Here is a 17,041-nt window from a genome sequence, read left to right on the forward strand (position 1 = left end):
ACTTTAGAAGTCATTTCCTTTGGAAAGATTTTCCTGATCCTCTCAATACAGTAAAATGCCTGCTGATATGTACATTTATGTTAAGTATACTCTAATGTCATGTATCAAGAATAAGGTACACATATACCGAGATTGGTGCTGAGGGTGATCTCCATCAGTGTGACCTTCAGAGGAGACCAGGCAGCCTTGTATATCAGCATGACCCAGGCAATTGGAAGGCAGTGGCTCCCAAGATTCCATAACACCCCCCACTTTCCAACTCCGTTATTGTGACTCCAGACTGTTACCAGGTACTCTGGGTCCTCCTTCTGGCACTTCTATTGGAGCTTGAGCTAGAGGCAGTGCCTTAGACTCTGAGCTCTGGCATCTTGTGCCTTGTTTTGGTGGTTCAGGACTCTCAAGTGTTGTGGGATGCTGACAAAGTTGATCCCATAAGTAAGTTATGAATTATATCTGCACCCTGTAAAAAAAAAACCCTGTAGGCCAGTTTAAATCACTTTTTTCACTTAAAAAAAAAATTTCTTGAGACACAATTTATATACTATAAAATTTACCCATTTTAACGGTACAATTCAATGAGTTTTAGTAAATGTATGAAGATGTGGAACCATCAGCATAATCCATTAACTTTTCTTTATTATTTGTCTGGTTTTCTTCTTTTTGAGCTCTGGCTCCACTCCTTCCATCATAAGCTTCAGCATGGAATTGTCTCTCACCAATTTCTCTGGGCCAAGATCAGAAGGAGTATCCTGGAAACCAACCAGGAATTGTACTTCCAGCTGGTATAAAGAAAACAGCGGTTTAGAGACCTTAAAAAGAAATTCCTCTTATCTAAAGCTACTTCCTACACCTTGGGCAACGAGCTGCAGAAATACAGTAAGTCCTACAGGGTCAAAGTCACCAAAGTGGTGAACGATTATCTGTCTGCTCTCTGAGAAACTAAACACTCTCCAGAAACTAAATGCTCTTTTTTCCCCTTCATCAAAATAAATTTTATCCTCACCATCCTCCTAGAAATGTAGAAGTGGATATTTTATCCTTAATCTGCAGAGGATGAAAAAACTGAGGCATAAAGGAGTAAAGAAATTTTCCCAAGTTTGCAGTGAGAGTATAGGGAGGAACAGAGGCTAAAATCCTAGTTCAGGCACAAAACTGCCTTTTTTCACTCAGGAACTTGTTTCAGATTCTGCAGCCATATGTATGACATCATTATTGGCCTAAATATCTCAGAATTCAATCCAAACTTTTACCGAACAGTCATTTGCAGAAGAATTTTGTCAGCTGCATTGCGGAGAAACAGGTACTAGTTCACCATACCTGCCTCAAAGGAGCATAACACTGTCCATTCCCAACCAAGCTAGCCTGGGGTATCTAGAGATGAGAACATCGACAACAAACACAGAAGGAAGTCCAGATGCCTGCAGCAAGATTCTTTCCCCCCATAAGCTCAAGGAAACCAGTTCTCATACTGTGGTGAGGCTATTTCCAGAAAACTCAGAATCTCTAACACTTTCTGTCTCTCCCTGAATATGAACTTTGCATACAGCAAGCAAGTCCAGGTGGACCTCCAGTATCAGGGCTGTGAGACACATGGCCAAAATGAGAAGGCCAAGTGGAAGAGACCAGCAGTCCCTGGTCTGGCCCTTCCCTCCCCACAGTTGGCTGTCACTTTTGGAAATTCACTGGGCACCCCCAAACCTATTAATAACTGGGGAGAGGTGTGAAGATATAGTGACTAAAGGGAACAGGGGAACAAGAGGGACAGGGATATTAGAGGAAATTTCTTGCTGACATTGAAGTTGTTGACTTTCAAATTTATACAATTATTTTTCAATAAATCAATGGGGGGTAAAAATTTATCAAACTTACTGTTGGAAACCCGGATGGTGTAGTGATTAAGTGCTACAGTTGCTAACCAAAAGGTCGGCAATTTGAATCTACCAGGCGCTCCTTGGAAACTCTATGGAGCAGTTCTATTCTGTCCTATAGGGTCAGAATCTACTTGTCGGCAATTGGTTTTAACTTACTGTCGTAAACAAAAAGTAAAAATGAAGTATATTTATTAAAGAAGTGAAAAAATAAGCTTCGAGGGGTGGGAAAACAACTTTTTTTTTTTTAACACTTTAATTCATTGTAACCCTTATAAAAATGTAGGACAAAATTTTTGAAGCCAGAGAAGAAGAAAGATATCACCTAAGATCTTAGGGTAGAGGCAATACAGTGCAGTGATTAAGAACATGTACCTTGAGACTAAACTTGCTGGGCTTGAATCCAAGTTGTATATCTTCTCTGTGCCTCAGTTTGTTCATTTATAATGTTAATAAGAGTAGTACCTACCTCTTCAGGAAGCAGGTATAATCATATGAGTTAAATCTTGAAAATCTATTAGACCAGTGCCTGGCACATGGAGAACACTCTCTCCTACCAGTTCTAACTCAACACCTGTTAACGTTTGGAGATAAGTCTTTCAGGCATTTTTCCCCATTGCATTTCTACATAGTTTTAGCCAGATAAATTTTAAATCTTTGACATATTAGTGGATTATTTAAACTATTCACACAGGGGAACAATCAGCCCTATAGTCCTTGGGGCCTTCCCAAGCTTACAGGAAATATCTACTTCATGCCCCAGGTGAGAATCAGAGTCAGACCTCAGGGAATTCTGACTATGCCAAATACCAGCTGAATCATTGAACAAGTTACCTTACCTGCCTCTGAACTTCTCTTTTAAAAAACCACAAAATCAACTTTGACTCATAGTGACACCATGTGACACAGTAGAACTGCCCAATAGGATTTCCTAAGCTGTGATCTTTATGGAAGCAGATTGCCTCATCTTTCTCACACAGAGGCATTGGAAGGGTTTGAACTGCTGACCTTTCAATTAGCAGTCGAACTTTTAACCATTGTGCCACCAGAGTTCCTTGTTCTCCTTTCTTGTCTGTAAAATGGGAGTGATCAAATCCCTTGCTGCTGGGACATTGAGAAATAAAGATGTGGAAAACCCAGTAGAGAGCCTGGAACAGGAGTCATTTGTGTCCTTGGAATTAGCCCTGCGTCCACCCTTGAAGACAGTGATCATCAGTGGCAGGTCCAGTTTTCCACTGAGGCAGGTATGTCTGTCTCTTTTCAGAGTGTGAAGAATACAAGGCCCTCATTGAATCTGTGCTGGGGGAGGAGCTTCATTTGGAGGAGGAGAGACCAGCTGCAAGGATTGGATAAAGAGGGATCTGTACCGGGCAGGATGGAAAAGTGTACATTTCTGCTTCAAATGGGGCAAACCTTGCTGGTAGAATGAAAAGCAAATTTGTACAAGGAGAAAGAGAGACATTTACAGGAAGGCACAAAACTAGACAACCAGGGGCTATGGGAACTGGATGGTTTTCCAGAGCCTGGAAGGATTTAGGTCTCTGGGATTCTTTCATAAATAATGTGTGAATAAAATAGAGACAGATGCCTGGGTTAGAATACTAGCAATATTATCTTCTAACTTTGTGATACTCGGCAAATTTACCTAACTTTCCTGTGTTTCAGTTACTTCAGCTACCTCAGCCGTAAAATGAAAGTACCAGCCTTGCAGCTGGGGGATTGAGGAATAAAGGTGTGGAAACACAGGCATTGAGCCTGGAACTGGGGTTATTTGTGTCCTTGGAATGAGCTCTTGCTCCTCCCTTGAACATACTAGGTCCCTAAATTCCATTGACTCACTCAACAAAACTAGCCCTCTCACTCTCATCTGAAGAGACTACTCCATCTTTTTCTGGTAGCCACCCTCCGCAGTAAAACCATTAGCTACTCCACCCTCATCTGTTGAGATTAACCCAGTTGTATCTAAAGACCCTTTGTCTGAGATATCATCTAGGACTGCCTATGGTATGGCCTGAGGCAGATGCCTTACAAGGCATTACTGAATGTCCTCAGAACACATCCACAGCACTAATTTTTGCTTCTAGACCTATCCAAAAAAATCAAACCAAACTCATTGCCATTGGCTCGATTCTGACTCATAGTGACCCTATAACTAGGCTTATATCCCAGTGAGCCACAAGAGGTGAAGTACAAAGTGTGACACAGGAGGAGGCATGGTACTCTCCAAAAGAACTGCCCCAACTGATTAAGACACCTAGCTACAGTGGGGATGATTGTACCTCGTGGTGGTAGGGGCCAAGTGGTGGCACTCAATCTACAAAGACAAGGTGGGCATTGTTAATATCACGGACAGCAGAGTCAAAGCACTAATCAGAATAGTCTGACTTGTATGGACATAAAGTTTGGCTACTTAGTCATGGTGTTCCTGTGAGTGAAAAAGATGGGAACTCTATTAAATACTTACTTGATTTGTTCAAGGGGAAAAATTCTAGGTCAAGTAAATGGCAGTCTAACTTGAGTGGCCAGAATACAGAGTCACAGCCCCTCATTCAATTCCCACACTTGAGACAGTTTAGACACCTACAACCCCTTGAATGAAAGGAAGACCTGATCCACTTGAGGAAAGACCCCACTACACTGCCAATAATTTATACTGTTAATCTTTCTCCCAGCCTTCCCAAAAAGATCTACAGTCTTTTGTGAGAGTAATTGTTCATTGAGAAAAAGGAAATAATCAGACTTTTCTGGAATTACTGGATACTGGCTCTGAACTGACACTAATGCCAAGAGATCCAAAACATCACTGTGGCCCATCAGTCAGAGTGGGAGTGTACAGAGGTTATTAATGGAATCTTACCTCGTGTCTGTCTCACAGTGGGTTCAGTCAGTCCCCTAACCCACCCTGTGGTGATTTCCCCAGTTTCAGAATGCATAATTGGAATACGCATACTCAACAACTGGTAGAACCCCCACATTGGATCCCTGACAAGTGAGTAGGGGCTATTATGATAAGAAAAGCCAAGTGGAAGCCATTAGAATTGCCCCTACCTAGGAAAATAGTAAACCAACAGAAATACAGCATTCCTGAAGGAAGTGTAGAAACTACGCCACCATCAAGGATTTAAAGGGTACAGGGGTGGTGATTCCCACCACATCCCAATTCAACTCACCACCTATTTGGCCTGTGCAAAAAACAGATGGATCTTGGAGAATAGCAGTGGATTACCGTAAACTTCACCAAGTGGTGACTCCATTTGCAACTGCTGTTTCATATGTGGTTTCATTGCTTGAGCAAATTAATATATCCCTTTGCAGCTGATATGTAGCTATTGATCTGGCCAATGTTTTTTCTGAATCCCAGTTTCAAAAACACACGAGAAGTAGTTTGCCTTCAGCTGTAAGGCTGCCAATGCACCTTCACTGTCCTACCTAATGGCTGTATCAACTTTCCAGCCCTGTGTCATAATTTAGCCTGCAGGAAACTTGACCTCCTTTTCCTTCCATAAGACATCACACTGGTCCATTACATTAATGACATTAGACTGAACAGACATATTAAGGAAAAAGTATCAATGACTCCGGACTTATTAGTAGAACATTTGTGTGTTATAGGATTAGAAATTAATCCGACAAAAATTCAGGCTGCGACAAGCCACTGTGCCACTTGGGCCGTATGATCTGGCTGATCCAATGGCACTTGAAGTGTCAGTGGCAGATAGAGATGCTATTTAGAGTTTTTGGCAGGCCCATATTGGAGAATCACAGCGCAGACCCTTAAAATTTTGGAACAAATCTCTGCCATCCTCTGCAGATAACTACTCTCCTTTGAGAAACAGTTTTGGTATATTACTGGGCCTTAGTACATACTGAACGCTTAACCATGGGCCACTGAGTCATCAGGCAGCCTTAGCTTCCCATTGCAAACTGGGTGTTGTCTGATCCACAGAGCCATAAAGTTGCAGCACTCCTTCATTAAACGTAAGTGGTATATATGCAATCGGGTTCAAGCAGGACCTGAAGGCACAAGTAAGTTGCATGAGGAATTGGTCCAAATATCCATGGTCTCCACTCCTGTCACATTACCTGATCTCTCCCAATCTGCATCTATGGCTTCATGGGTAGTTCCTTATGATCAGTTGACTGACCAAGAGTAAGCTCATGCTTGTTTTACAGATGGTTCTGTGCGATTTGCAGGCACCTCTCAAAAAAGGACAGCAGCAGCACTGCAGCCCCTTTCTGGGACTTCCCTGAAGGTCTGTAGTGAAGGAAAATCCTCCCAGTGGGGAGAACTTCAAGCAGTGCACCTGGTTGTTCACTTTGCTTGGAAGTAGAAATGCCCAGATGTATACTGATTCATGGGCTGTGGTCAATGGTTTGGCTGGATCATCAGGGACTGGGAGGGAACATGTTTAGAAAACTGGAGGCAAGGAGGTATGGGAAAGAGGTATGTGGATAAACCTCTCTGAATGGGCCAAAGAAATGAAGATATTTGTGTCTTATATGAATGATTACCAAAGGGTGACCTTGGCAGAGAAGGATTTTAACAATCAAGTGGATAGGATAATGCATTCTTTGGAAACCAGTCATCCTCTTTCCCCAGGAGCCTGACCCAAGAACTTGGGACAAGCCAGCCTCTATAGCTGCGTGAGCCATTTGCTTGAGATAAATCTCTGCCTCTCTCTCACTCTCTTTACATATATATGTTTATATAAATATATATGTATATGTGTGTATATCTATATGGTTGAACATCAGCTACTCATGTAATTTGCATTCCTCTCTCAAAAGTCTTGTTTTTGTATAACATGGGGAAAAAAATAATAGAAAAAGAGGTAGGTGAGGGATTAGACCTATTACTGTTTAAGAAGAATATAGTTACTCAAACTTTTTTGACCACAAGATACAGTAAGAAATCTATAACTTTTTTTGTGTGTGTGTGACCCAGTGTCTTAGTCATCTAGTGCTGCTATAACAGAAATACTACAAGCGGATGGCTTTAACAAACAGGAGTTTATTAAACACAAAAGTTTATTATCTCACAGTTTAAGAAGCTAGAAATCTGAATTCAGGGCACCACCTCCAGGGGAATTCTTTCTGTCTGTGCCAGCTCTGGAGGAAGGTCCTTGTCATCAATCTTCTCCTGGTCTAGGAGATTTTCCACACAGGAACCCCAGGTCCAAAAATGCACTCAGCTCCTGGCACTGCTTTCTTGGTGGTATGAGGTCCCCAACTCTCTGCTCATTTCCCTTTCCTTTTATCTCTTGTAAGAAAAAAGGTGATGCAGGCCACATCCTAGGGAAACTCCCTTTATACTGGATCAGGGATGTCACCTGAGTAAGGGAGTTACATCCTACCCTAATACTCTTTGACATAATCTGCTCTTTCCTCATTAAGCACAGGCAGAGATTAAGATTTACAACACAGGAAAATTACATCAATCACAAAATGGAGGACAACCACACAATACTAAGAATCATGGCCTAATCAAGTTGACATAAATTTTGGGGGGACACAATTCAATCTATGACAGTGTAATTAAAAAAAAAAATTAGGATCACTACCTATAATGGATCCTAGTATTGTCTTTTCTGATTCTTTCAATAAAATCTGTAGCTAGTCACCATATTGACTTCAAAGCCTACTAATTGTTCAGAATTGCGATGTGAAAAACATGCTTTTTAGCAACATTTTTCATTAAGCAAAGCCCCAAAAGAAAGATTGTAGGACTTATTTTCTTAAGAGACTATAACAATAAATAAAATCTAAAGATTTTACAGAACATATTATATATTTATATTTCCCATTCTCTACAATGGTATATAAAAGGAGTCCTGGAGACACAAACAGTTAAGCAGCCAGCTACTAACCTGAAGGTTAAGAAATAAAAAAAATATGTGCTGTTGTTGTTAGGTGCTGTTGAGTAGAACCTTATGTACAACAAAATGAAACACTGCCTGGTCCTGTGCCATCCTCACAATCGTTGTTATGTTTGATACCATTGTTGCAGCCACTGTGTCAATTCATCTTGTTGAAGTCTTCCTGTTTTTCAAAGATCTTCTACTTTACCAAGAATGAGGTCCTTCTCTGGGGACTGATCCCTCCGGATAATATGTCCAGAGTATGTGAGGTGAAGTCTTGCCATCCTCCCTTCCAAAGAACACTCTGGCTGTACTTCTTCCAGGACAGACTCTTTGGTTCTTCTGGCAGTCCATGGTATATTCACTCAAATTCTTTGCCGACACCATAATTCAAAGGCATCAATTCTTCTTCAATCTTCCTTATTCATTTTCCAGCTTATGCATGCTTATTAGGTGATTGAAAAATACCACGGCTTGGGTGAGACACGCCTTAGTCCTTTCGCTTTTCAATATTTTAAAGTGGTCTTTTGCAACAGATTTGCTTAATGAACTATGTCATTTGATTTCTTGACTGCTGCTTCTATGGACACTGACTGTGGGTCTGAGTAAAAAGAAATCCTTGACAACTTCAATCTTTTCTCTGTTCAGCATGATGTTGTTTATTGGTCCAGATCTGAGGATTTTTGCTTTCTTTCTGTTGAGGTGTAATCCATAATGAAGGCTATGGCCTTTGATCTTCACCAGTAAGTGCTTCAAGTCCTCTTCACTTTCAGCTAGCAACGTTCTGTCATTTGCATATCACAGGTTGTTAATGAGTCTTCCTTCAATCTTGATGCCCTGTTCTTCCATAGTTCAGCTTCTCAGATTGTTTGCTCAGCATACAGATTGAATAAGTATGGTGAAAGGATTCATATCTTTCTGGATTTTAAACCACATGATATCTCCTTGTTCTGTTCGTATGACTGTTTCTTGGCCTATGCACAGATTCCACAGGAGCACCATTAAGTGTTCTGGAATTCCTATTCTTTGCAATCTTATCCGTAATTTCTTGTGATCCACCCCATCTAATGCCTTTGCATCAAAAAAAAAAAAAAAAAAAAAAACTCAGGTAAACATCTTTCTAGTATCCTCTGCTTTCAGGCAAGATCCAGCTGATATGAAGTATGATGTCCCATGGGAAATACAGGGTGGAGAGAAGGAGCGTGCTGTCACATTGTAGGGAGAGCAACTAGGGTCACATAACACATGTAAGTTTTTGTATGAGAAACTGCCTTGAATTGTAAACTTTCACTTAAAGCACAATTAAAAAAAAAATAAGAATGATGTACCTTTTCCACTGACAGAATGACAGACGAGAGGAGGAAGAAAATACACAGAAACCAAAAATTATTAGTTACTAGTGTTTTTTTTTTAGTGGTGGGAGGGAGGGGGAGATAGGGAATTTTTGCTTAGGAGACATTGAGTTTATGTTTATCATAGTGGAATAATTTGGAAAAGGACAGTGGGAATGGTTGGACAATTCTAAGAATGTAATCAATATTACTGACATAAACATTTAGAAATTGTTGAACTGGCATATGTTTCGACGTGTCTATTTTCACCACAGGTTAAAAAACAAACAAATGTTTCCTTAAGAACTCATTTGGAACAAATTGTTATAGAGACCACCTAGGAAAAAGAAAGTAGTAGTTTTTTACTTTTCACTTCAAAATTTTGTTTATCTATTGAAAATACTCCTATAAATTCCCCTAAGATATAACCTGATGTGAAAGCAACTGTAGAGAAGGTTGGCATCCACAGGGTGAAAATAGATTGGTTCAAGTTTAAAGCCTCCTTCTTTATTTACCAATTTCCATTTTGCTCTCTCTGACGATTTCTTTTTCCCCTGATCTCTTTAGAAGAATACTTGCAAGACCCTTGTGTAAAGCCTCATCCCTTTCCCTACCACGATGACTCAGTAGCCTCTGGGACTCACTGGCTTCATCCAGATTGGAGCCTTTCTTCTCCCTTTCCCCAAACTCTGAGATGTAGTGGAAAAGCTCAGAGGCCTGGACTCTGGTACCAGTTTGTCATTTGCAGGTCATGCGTGTTTAGCTGGTCCTTATCCTCTTGCCACCGTTGTCTCATCTGCAAAAGGTGGAACTGTACTTAGATGGTCCCTGCTTGTTTACACATTCCTCCCTTTGCACCATCCTCCTATTTACAAGTAAACCAAAAACTCAAACCCATTGCCATCGAGTCGATTCCAACTCATAGCTACCCTATAGAACAGAATAGAACTGCCCCATATGGTTGCCAAGGCTGTAATCTTTATAGGAGCAGATCATCACGTCTTTCTCCCTGCAAAGAGTAGCTTCTTCCCTGGGCGAAAATAGCAACGCTGTGGGGTACACGGCAACCTTGGAGTCCCTCGAGTAGTTTCTTCAAAGAACTAGGGAAAATGAAACAACTCAAAAAAGTCAAACCTGTTGAGGTTGAGTGGATTCCGACTCATGGCAACTCTGTAGAACAGAGTAGCAGTGCCCCATAGGGTTTTTCAAGGAGCAGCTGGTGGATTTGATCCCAACAGCTCCTCAAGTCTTAGGAAAAAATCTCTCATGCTATTTTGTTCCAAAGAACCAAGGCAAAAGTCCACATAAAGGAAATCATTGCACCACAGGTATATTAAAAAAATTGTTGTGCTGGCATATGTATAAAGAAAATGACTCTTGCATGGACTTGGAAAAATAAATTGAAATACAAATACATTTATACAACTATTGAACTCAAAAACATTTAAACATATGCCTTCCACTTTTGCCAAAGATGGAATAGCAGGCACCGAATTTATTCTCTTGCCTGAAATATACACCAAACAAAACCAAGCCCGTTGCCATCCAGTAGATTCTGACTCATAGCAACACTATAGAACAAAACAGAACTGTGCCATACGGTTTTTTAATCTTTAGGAAGCAGATTCCCAGATCTTTCTCCCTCTGTCACACTTTTCTTTCATGGCGCGCCTGGTGTATTCAAACTGCAGACTTTTGGGTTAGCAGCCCAGTGCACTTAACCACCGCGGTCAAGGGGCTCCTGAACAGAAAAAAACTAATTTTATGAAACACCAGTTTTCGAAACACTAGAAATCAGGCAACAAGGGGGAGCAATCCTTGAAAAACAGGAAACAAACAAGGTGAGCCCTAAGATTGCCCCAGCATACTACCCTTTCTGCAGTTGGTCTTCCAGACTGTACTATTGAAATACTTGCACAAGCGGCCAAAGATAAGTGTACAAGAATGATGAAAGTGCTCGATAAATTATACTACAAATATACAATGGGAAAATCTCTTTAATGATGATGATTTTGTTCTTTCAAGCATTTCTGGGTTCCCAGTGACTCTTCTGGAAGGATCTGAGAGGACTTGGATTAGCTCCTCTCGTCGTGGACAAGACACAGACGATAGAAGGGCAATCGATACTTGTAGAGAGGACACACACGTCCCTGAGTAGGCTGGAACAACCAACTTTTCGGTTAACAGCCTAACCCGCTAACTGGTTGCCCAGTAGAGCCTTTAGTAGCCAGTGTTTCCTGCCTTAATACAAAGGGCTTTTTTTCTAACCAGTAGGCGATGTCATCTGCTTTCTGCGGCACAACTGCTCAGGCTCCAAAGCCTCGGAAGACCTGACAGATTGAGGCGTCAAATGGCGTTGTTCTTCATGCTGCAAATATGTGCATTTGGTGATTTCGAAGGTGGAAGGGCAGCGGAAATGGTCTTCTCCCTTCCCTCCACTTTGCCTGCCTTAGAAGCAAGCGATCCTCTCCCCCGCCCCCCAGAATCTCGTCGCTGCGACCCCCTTCTGAGTCGAGGGAGGCCCACGACATGCTGGGCACCGTGGGCTCCCGGACATCCCTTCTCGTCTTTGGCCCCCTTCGCCAGCCCGCCCGCGGGGCAATCAACTCGGTAGCAGTAGGTGGGGCAGGAGCGGAGAAAATGAGGGAAAAGGGGGACCGTGAAGAGGAGTGAAGGAAAGCAGGAAGGTGGGGACGTGGACAAGACCTTCAAAAGGCCCATGCAGAGACAGAGGCAGGGTCTTGGAGAGGAGTGAACGGTTTTCACTTTGCAACAGAACAGGGAGGAAGGTGAGGGAGAGAACCAAGAGAAGACTCGAAAAAGAGAAAAGCAAAAGCATCTGTACCTGTCCAACAACAAACCAACGAAACATTGTGAATGTTTTTACTTCAAAAAATATTCAAGGAAGCTCATCATCTGTCGACAAGTTTGTGGCATGCGGTGATTGGATAGCGCTGGCACTCTTCGTGGTGGCCGCAATAATCTTGGCAGTGTCTGGTGTCTATCTTGGCACGAACTGACTCCTCTTGAGCGTTGCCTTTAATTCTTGCACAGGCTGCACCCCTTATTTGAGTACATAGAACAGCAGAGCTCAGAGCTTCGAGTCAGGAGAAAGGAAGGAAACTGCGGCAGTGCACAAACCTCGGGTCCTGTCATCCGAAAACCCTAGAGATGCCCCTACAAGTGAGCAGCAGGTGGAATGCCGCCTCTCACTGAGTCTAATGAGATGGGGTGGTCATAACTATTTTTCTGATTGAAATATTTCAAATATCAGTGTGGCTTTTTTAGACTGAAGGAGAATGAATTTTTAGTGAGTTTAAAATATAATCCAAGCTCTTTGCTGTGGTCTACACAGTCTTATCTGCATCCTTCATTCTCCATGTCTATGCCGATAGTTACTTACTCAAATATAACTTACATACTGTGAAATGTAAAAATCTTAAGTGGGCGGCTTATTAAATTTCGGAAAATGTAACCATCACTCAGATCAAGCTATAGGAAATTTCCATCATTCCAGCCAGGTCTGTAGAACTCTTTTCCAATCAATCCCCTTTCTCCTCTGCTTAGTTAATCACTATTCTGATTTCTGTCACCAGAGATTAGTGTTGCTTGCTCTTGGAGTTCACATTAATGAATGTATATCTTGTAGTATCTGACTTTTCGTTTTGGGGGAGGAGGGAGCTTAGTGTTTTTGAAATATATCCACCCACATGGGTGCCTGTCTGCTTCACTAGTTAATTTTCATAATATTAACGCAGGTTATTCCAAAGTGTGAATACACCAGTATTGATGGGCAGTTGGGTTATTTCTAGTTTTTACTTGTTACTAAGGACTCTATAAATATTCTTGGATGAGTCTTTTGCGGACGTGTGTGCCCATTTCTCTTGAAGACTTAAGTATGGTTGACCTGTGTGAGTGACCGTGATCAGACAGTAGTTAGTACTCTCCCTTGTGGCCGAAGCAACATCGATTCCAGAGTCAAGGCAAGTAGTTGTAACTTGCTTTGGCAACCCTACCTTTTTTTTTTTAGAAGGTTGTAATCCTGCTTTTGCTGAAGGCAGCCTCCTAGGAATGCAGTCAAATTCGGTGAATAACAGTTTCCACCATCCCCACAGGGAGAGAGGCTCCCGAGCAAGATGAAAATCCGCGGAAGCGATAACCAAGGCAGCAAGGGCTGCTTCGACGTTCTTGTGAGCAGTGGAGAGGATCCCTCGAGAGGGTGACCCCGGAGCTCACCATCTCTTTCAGTGTTTGGAGATCTGAACTCTTTGGAAAGGGGAGTCAGGTATCCCAGGAGCAAGTGCGCCTAAAGCTCTGAATCCGATGTGAGTTTAAATCTCGCTGGGACCTTTACAAGGCAATGCTTTTTTATTCAGGCCACACATTTCAGTATTTAAAAACAAACTTGTGCTTCCAAATATACAGTGAATAAACGACGTATTTTCTCGACGCCTCCCCCTCTCCTTGCTGCTCCCTCCTCCCCTTTCATTGCTTAGGGAAGAATAGTGTTTCGGACTGGGAAGGAGGAAGCTTGGGCTGCAGCTTCAAGGTCCGGGGAGCAAGTTTCCGCTCTCCTCCTGCTCCCCGCGGTTGTTTGAGGCACTCACCCGCCTCCCCTTGCGCTCTTCCAGAGCCGGATTCCCTGAAACCGGTATCTCAGAGTGACCGGGTCTTTCAGGATTCTCTATTTCCAAGGCCGGGGAGTCCGCAGGACCCTGCGCAGCCTCTGTGTTTGTGTTGTTGTGGTGGTAAACGGTAGAGACTGCGCTCCTTAAAACCAAGAGATTAACTTCACATTATATGTGTAATTTACACCATTGACTCTTAACTCTGGAACGAAAATGATACAAAAACAAAAACCTGAGCAGAGGTGTGTATCTACTGCCCGGCTAGCTCAGTCGGTAGAGCATGAGACTCTTAATCTCAGGGTCGTGGGTTCGAGCCCCACGTTGGGCGTGCGTTTTTATCCTTTCAATTTTTATGGAATCTTCTCTGGTCAGCTATCAAAAGAATAATTAGTAATCCCGTTGTCATCAAGTCGATTCTGACTGACAGCGACCGTATAGGACAAAGCAGACTGCTCCACAGTGTTTCCAAGAAACCGCTGGTGGATTGAAATAACAGCTGAGCTCTTAACCTATGAACCACCAGGTCTCCAACAATAGAGTTACACCGATTGTAGTTGACTGGATTCTGACTCATAGAGAGCCTACGAATTATGAACTTCTAAATTGCTGATAATGTCGTTTTACAATGTCGTTTTAAAATTTTTCGAATTATTCCAGGAATCGCATCCACATCTGTTTTGGAAGAAATACAACCAGAATGCTCCTCAGAAGCGATGATGACGAGACTTTGCCTCATTTAGTTTGGACATGTTATTAGGAGGGACCAGTCCCTGAAGAATAAGGGAGGAGTCCCTGGAGAAGGACATAATGCTTGGTTAAGTACACAGTCCGTGAAAGAAAGGAAGAATCTCAATGAAATGGATTGACACAGTGACTGCAACAATGGGCTCAAAAATAGCCACGATTCTGAGGAATGCCCAGGGCTGGGCAGTCGTTCTGATGCACACAGGGTCGCTCTGAGTCAGAACCCAGTCCCTGGCACCTAACAACAACAATAACATATTTTCAATACACTATTAAAACGTATATGTCTATATATTTGTGTGTATGTGTGGTGACAATATACATAACAAAACATGCTACTCAATTTCTACATGTACAATTCAGGGACATTGATTAAAATCTTCAAGTTGTGCAACCATCATCACTATCCTTTTCCAAATCATTTTGGTGGGAACTGATTTATCCTTAAACCTAAAAAGTGATTCTCCCATAACAAGAGATGTTGGAGGCATGTAAAGAACTGCCATGAGGCTTGTGAAGAACTGCCATGAGATCGTCTCTGGCTTGCATCCCTATCTTCTCTGGGAGGCAGTCAAAGGATATTTTTTCATCTTCTTCCAGGTTCTGATGAGATACGAGTTTTTATGGTATGTTCACCCTAGGCTATAGCTGCCAGCTATAAAACTGCTTAGCTAAGGTCTAGAATTGGCTCCTCAGCAACATGTATCCCACAACTCTTGTTGAAGTCAGCAGACCCCTTTTGTTTCTGTGTCTTCCTTTTTGGTGTGTGGGATAAGAACCCAGGCACCTCTGGCTACTTGTTTTTTGTTGTCTGTATATGTAATAAACTGTCTGAATCTAAAGGTGACTGGTTATATCTTTACCAGCTGTGTGTGACTGACAAATTTTGTTTATGATTTTTTAAAGCCATAAAATTCTGGAAATTTTTATGTTGTTAAATATATCAACCTTTCCCCTTAAGGCTTCTGAGTTTTATGTGAGGCTTAGAAAGGCTTTTCAAGTATTTTACCAGTTTGTTGTTTTTTTACTTTTGTAGGGGAATGGCTCTCTCTACGAGACTATGAAATTTTCACCGAAGGTAGTTTTGAAGGAAGAAGGGTATATTTATTCTTCTGCTAATGAGCTGACTAGAGACACAGTTAGCTCCCAGAAAATTCAGTGGCACATCCCCTGAGGTTCCGTGAAGGCCCTACCTGCTGAGGATCAAGGAAGTTTCCTAAGACCTCCAGCTCAAGACTACTGGACTCTAAGAGGGGAATGCAGTCATCAAAAGATGGTGTGACATCCCAGCACCAGCAACAGTGAAGAGCCATTACCACTCCTAGACCTGGTGGGGCAAGGAGAGAGAGATATTTCTGGAACCTGGATGAACTCATAGTTGTAGGTAAGTCTGCAGCTATCATAGAGTGGCCCTGAACAATAGCTGTGGACATCATGGATGGAGCACGACCTCTGCCAGACTGCAGGGAATAATTACCCCCAACTCATATTCTTACCACCCTCCCATCTCCAATTAATGCATCCCATTGGCTGTATTTACCAAGAAGTGAGTGGGCAAGGGAACTCTTTTGCGCAGGGATCAGCCTCCTGCGACATAGAATGGTGTGGATAATGGTGATAATGGATCTAGAGGGCCAAATGCAGAATACCCAGCACATACAGTTTTTTCATTTTTAAGATTTTTGTTATGGTTAATTTTGTCATTGGCCCTGCTTGGGTGTCCTATAGCTTTTTTTTTTTTAAGTTTGTAGTTCCTGATTTCTTTCATTTATGTGAGAATGAGTTTGCTGTCTTTAGGCCTGAACCACATCTTGAATGGAAAGCTATTTATCTGCATATACTCACTTGATTCAGTCTTTCTTCCACTCAGATCATTAAAAACACTGAGATAATTTCTTCACCAATCATGTCAGAGCCTTTATATTCTCAGAGCCTTCCTATTTCATTAAAATAAAGTTGTGCAGTTTATGTATGTTTTGAATAGCATAATGGAGTTCTCTTTTTCACAAAACAGTAATTTCTGGAATTTCAAAATGCAAGATTTTTTTAAAAGTTCTTTTTGGATTAGCAGCTGTGAGCTTCCAAGCTCAGAGAAGCCTGGTAAAAACAAGAGAAGAAAGGAAAGAAAATCCTGTGGAAATTCCAGATCATGAATCATTAAGAAGTCCAAAAAGACTTCAACTTCCCCAAGCTCTCAGCAGGCAGGCTGTGATTGTGGGTTAATAGCCTGCCTTGTGACTTCAGCAGACTCTGGTCAATTTTGAGTCACAGCAGGTGTACCATATGTCTGGTTTGTCGGAGGCTTTTAACATATACTTTTAAAGCCTGTCATTCATTTGTTTAAAATGAATGGAGTCATTCCTTTGTAAAACCCATAAGACGTAAAGAAGAAATGGCATTTCCTCTGATTCTCAACTCCAATCCTAAAAGATAATTCTTGTTAATATTTTGCTATGTGGCCTTTTAAAATAATATTACATATGTACAACTTTATCAATAACATGGATGAAGCAGTAATCAATTGAGGTGCTATTAGATGCTGTTTAGCCCCCAAAAAAAAAAAAAAACCCAGGAAATCATCCCTCTTACCCTGACAATAAGCTCTCTACCCT

At 41.8% G+C, this 17,041-nt stretch overlaps 1 non-coding gene across 1 annotated transcript; it reads left to right on the forward strand.

The window, feature by feature from the left end:
- Positions 1-13,940: 13,940 nt before the first annotated feature.
- Positions 13,941-14,013, forward strand: TRNAK-CUU (transfer RNA lysine (anticodon CUU)). The gene has a single exon. It is a non-coding gene; the product is annotated as a tRNA-Lys (tRNA).
- The last annotated feature ends 3,028 nt before the right edge of the window (positions 14,014-17,041 follow it).

The sequence above is a fragment of the Loxodonta africana genome, chromosome 3 (genome assembly GCF_030014295.1).
Source record: "Loxodonta africana isolate mLoxAfr1 chromosome 3, mLoxAfr1.hap2, whole genome shotgun sequence".
NCBI classification, from domain to species: Eukaryota; Metazoa; Chordata; class Mammalia; order Proboscidea; family Elephantidae; genus Loxodonta; species Loxodonta africana.